Source organism: Schistocerca cancellata, chromosome 7, assembly GCF_023864275.1.
Source record: "Schistocerca cancellata isolate TAMUIC-IGC-003103 chromosome 7, iqSchCanc2.1, whole genome shotgun sequence".
NCBI classification, from domain to species: Eukaryota; Metazoa; Arthropoda; class Insecta; order Orthoptera; family Acrididae; genus Schistocerca; species Schistocerca cancellata.
In genome coordinates, this window is record NC_064632.1 from 297,762,979 (window position 1) to 297,767,937 (window position 4,959).

Genomic DNA, 4,959 nt, shown 5'->3' on the forward strand with positions numbered 1-4,959 from the left:
GTCCAGAGAGTCGAATGCCTTTGACACGTCCAGGGACGCGACATAGAGGGAACTACAGCTCACCCTGGCCTCAGTCATCGCCAGGTCCAACAAGAAGGAATTGTGCAGCATCCAATCCTGAGGGAGTAAGGCCCACTGACGTCCGTCCAACACACATGTCCGCATCAGACAACCCACCAGGATCTTATGGAAGACCCTGGCGAGGACTGAGCAAAACCTTGATCGGGCGGAAATCGGCGGGGGATGCTGGGGCGGCCTTCTTGGGCTGCAGGGAGGTACGGCCTTGCAGGAGTCAGGATGGGAGGGGATGGGTTAGAAGGAAAAGGTTTAACACTTTCAGGAGGACCTCACGGGGAAGACGACGGAGCTGGGCAGGTGTTAGTCCATCAGGGCCCGCGGCGGAGCGACGGGGTGGGAGTGCTGCAGCAATGTCCTCCAGCATGATGGGTGCCCACAGCTGTTCAAAGGGCACCTCAGGGCGGGACGGTAACAGCCGGCTATCTAGACGGTCTACCCGGCCAGATGCACGCCGGGTAAAAAGATCGTTCCAAAAATCAACCAGCCCAGGGATAACAGGTGATTGATGGAGGAGTGTACCGTCTAGAAGGCCATTAATGCACCGCGCCACATTCTTGGAGAAGGCACGCTGGCAGATGGAGTACTCCCACCTACGCCGGGCTCGTTTACGCTCTGGTGGCTGGGACATCTGCTCGGGGGCGACAGGGTTGTGGGACGTCTCCTTACTACCTATGGCATCAAGGGCAGGTGGGAACATGCCCATGATGACAGGTCTCGATGCAGTTGGTCCCAGAGCCAAGATTTTATCTATCGAGCTATAATTTGGCCCTGATGGTGGTAAAGCTGCTAGAGTTGACCAGATAGCTTGGTCGACCAGATCCTCAGGTGAAGGTGAGGTCTCAGAACTAGAGGGTATCCCAGAAGTCGATGCAGTAGCCACTGATGAGCGTGGTCGCTCCGCAGAAGCAGAAAGGGCAGTGACAAACTCGGCAACCTGGTTCCTGGAGGCTCCCACACGACGCTGACACTTGATAGATTCAAGTGAGCGGTGTAGCAAGGTCTTGACTAACTCTTGGTTCAGGAACCGGGCGCCCTCGAGTGTCACCACTGATTCGGTGTGGGCCAGGCGTAGAAGTTCTTCACTAGACCACCTGGCCTTTGTCCTCTGGATATTGACCTCTGCGTTGACTGCATCAGGATGAGCCCTGCGGCGGTGGAAACCAAGACCAGTCTTGGTGCCAAAGCCATGATAGCACTCGGGGCACTGAAAGGCTGGCAAAGCAACTCGAACCGGACTCGTAACATCAGATGGTGGCCCAACAACTGGCATGGCGCCTCCAGTGGGAGGACCGCTACCTGTTTTATTCCGTTTGTTGGGGCCAGGGGCAGGCAACCCCCAAGCCCCGAAAATTCACCCTGCTCTGTCAGTCGGAAAGCTCTGAAAAGGCACAGAGTCCTGTGCCTCCCCTCGGCTTCCCCTCACTACTCTCGCCACATGAAGGCCAGAGCTAGGATTTCCCACTGAGAGGCTAAGGGAACCACCATCCACTCGACATCGCTAGGATGCTGAGGAGTGGATTGAGAGGATCCATATGTTTCGCATCAGAGGGTCATAGTTACTCCCGCCGTTTACCCGCACTTGCTTGAATTTCTTCACGTTGACATTCAGAGCACTGGGTAGAAATCACATTGCGTCAACACCCGCTAGGGCCATCGCAATGCTTTGTTTCAATTAGACAGTCGGATTCCCCCAATCCGTGCCAGTTCTGAGTTGATCGTTGAATGGCGGCTGAAGAGAATCCGCGCACCCGCGCGCCCCCGGAGGAGCACGCTAAGGCAGACGTGGCCTCGCAGTAAGGAAGATCCGTGGGTGGCCAAGGCATGGGACCGAGCTCGGATCCTGCACGCAGGTTGAAGCACCGGGGCACGAACGCCGCGCAGGCGCGCGCATCCTGCACCGCCGGCCAGCACGAGGCCGACCAACGGCGAGAGCAGACCACGCCCGCGCTAAACGCCCGCACTTACCGGCACCCCTACGGCACTCACCTCGCCCATGCCCGGCACGTTAGCGCTGACCCACTTCCCGACGAAGCCCGACACGCGCCGATCCTCAGAGCCAATCCTTATCCCGAAGTTACGGATCCAATTTGCCGACTTCCCTTACCTACATCATTCTATCGACTAGAGGCTCTTCATCTTGGAGACCTGCTGCGGATATGGGTACGAACCGGCGGAACACCTCCAGGTGACCATATCCCGGATTTTCAAGGTCCGAGGGGACGATCGGGACACCGCCGCAACTGCGGTGCTCTTCGCATTCCAAACCCTATCTCCCTGCTAGAGGATTCCAGGGAACTCGAACGCTCATGCAGAAAATAAAACTCTTCCCCGATCTCCCGACGGCGTCTCCGGGTCCTTTTGGGTTACCCCGACTTGCATCTCTAAAAGAGGGCCCGACTTGCATCGATTCCGCTGCCATGTTCCGGAATAGGAACCGGATTCCCTTTCGCCCAACGGGGCCAGCACAAAGTGCATCATGCTATGACGGCCCCCATCAACATCGGATTTCTCCTAGGGCTTAGGATAGACTGACTCGTGTGCAACGGCTGTTCACACGAAACCCTTCTCCGCGTCAGCCCTCCAGGGCCTCACTGGAGTATTTGCTACTACCACCAAGATCTGCACCGACGGCGGCTCCAGGCAGGCTCACGCCCAGACCCTTCTGCGCCCACCGCCGCAACCCTCCTGCTCGTCAGGGCATCGCGGCCAGCCGCAAGGACCGGCCATGACTGCCAGACTGACAGCCGAGTACAAGCACGACGCTTCAGCGCCATCCATTTTCAGGGCTAGTTGCTTCGGCAGGTGAGTTGTTACACACTCCTTAGCTGATTCCAACTTCCATGTCCACCGTCCTGCTGTCTTAAGCAACCAATGCCTTTCATGGTTTCCCATGAGCGTCGATTCGGGCGCCTTAACTCGGCGTGTGGTTCATCCCACAGCGCCAGTTCTGCTTACCAAAAGTGGCCCACTTGGCACTCCGATCCGAGTCGTTTGCTCGTGGCTTCAGCATATCAAGCAAGCCAGAGATCTCACCCATTTAAAGTTTGAGAATAGGTTGAGGTCGTTTCGGCCCCAAGGCCTCTAATCATTCGCTTTACCGAATGAGACTCGAACTAGCACCAGCTATCCTGAGGGAAACTTCGGAGGGAACCAGCTACTAGATGGTTCGATTAGTCTTTCGCCCCTATACCCATCTCCGACAATCGATTTTCACGTCAGAATCGCTACGGACCTCCATCAGGGTACCTCTGACTTCGTCCTGGCCAGGCATAGTTCACCATCTTTCGGGTCCCAACGTGTATGCTCTAGGTGCGCCTCACCTCGCAATGAGGAAGAGACGCCCCGGGAGTGCGGAGGCCGCCGCACCCGTGAAGGGCGGGGAAGCCCCATCCTCCCTCGGCCCGCGGAAGGCGAGACCTTCACTTCCATTACGCCTTTAGGTTTCGACAAGCCAATGACTCGCGCACATGTTAGACTCCTTGGTCCGTGTTTCAAGACGGGTCGTGAAATTGTCCGCAGCTGAAGCGCCGCTGACGGGAGCGATTATTCCGCCCAAGAGCATCCCGAGCCAACAGCGGCGCGGGTCCGGGGCCGGGCCAGTTAGGTCCGTCATCCGTGAAGAACCGCGCGCACTTGCCGGGAGCCCGAGCACTCAAAGGGGCGAATCGACTCCTCCAGATATACCGCTGAGCAGCCAGCCAGGACACTGGGGCTCTGCCCAACAGACGCGAACCGAGGCCCGCAGAAAGACAGGCTGCGCACCCGAGCCGTAGGCCGGCACCCAGTGGGTCGCGACGTCCTACTAGGGGAGAAGTGCGGCCCACCGCACACCGGAACGGCCCCACCCCGCGGCGAGTGGAAAGGCAACCGGACACGTCCCCGCCGCGGATTGCTCCGCGCGGGCGGCCGGCCCCATCTGCCGAGGGCAGGAACCAGTGGCCGGATGGGCGTGAATCTCACCCGTTCGAACTTTTGTACTTCTCACGTTTACCCCAGAACGATTTCACGTACTTTTGAACTCTCTCTTCAAAGTTCTTTTCAACTTCCCCTCACGGTACTTGTTTGCTATCGGTCTCGTGGTCATATTTAGTCTCAGATGGAGTTTACCACCCACTTGGAGCTGCGCTCTCAAGCAACCCGACTCGAAGGAGAGGTCCCGCCGACGCTCGCACCGGCCGCTACGGGCCTGGCACCCTCTACGGGCCGTGGCCTCATTCAAGTTGGACTTGGGCTCGGCGCGAGGCGTCGGGGTAGTGGACCCTCCCAAACACCACATGTCATGACAGGCGGCAGCCTGCGGGGTTCGGTGCCTGACTCTTCCCTGGTCGCTCGCCGCTACTGGGGGAATCCTTGTCAGTTTCTTTTCCTCCGCTTAGTAATATGCTTAAATTCAGCGGGTAGTCTCGCCTGCTCTGAGGTCGTTGTACGAGGTGTCGCACGCCGCACCGCCAGCCGGCTGTGCACGCTACCGAGAAAGTACCGGTATGCGAACCGCCAGGAGACGGGCGCGCATCGCACGTTTCAGGAGACGCGACCGGCCCCACAGGCGGCCAGGACACTCCCAGGTCTCCGAAGCGGGACAAACGCCGCGCGCTTCAGTATACGTAGCCGACCCTCAGACAGACGTGGCCCGGGAACGGAATCCGTGGACCGCAATGTGCGTTCGAAACGTCGATGTTCATGTGTCCTGCAGTTCACATATCGACGCGCAATTTCTGCGTTCTTCATCGACCCACGAGCCGAGTGATCCACCGTCCTGGGTGATCTTTTTCATTTAGTTTCCACTGTCTCTTTCAAGACAGTTGCATAGGCGGGACTGAGGCGTTTGACGGCCCCTGTTCCAGCGTTCCTGTGTCCAACGGCCTCACGGCCGATGGGCGT

General features: G+C 58.4%; 1 pseudogene; it reads right to left on the reverse strand.

The window, feature by feature from the left end:
• Window positions 1–4,687: 4,687 nt before the first annotated feature.
• Window positions 4,688–4,841, reverse strand: LOC126093310 (5.8S ribosomal RNA; annotated as a pseudogene).
• Between the last annotated feature and the right edge of the window lie 118 nt (window positions 4,842–4,959).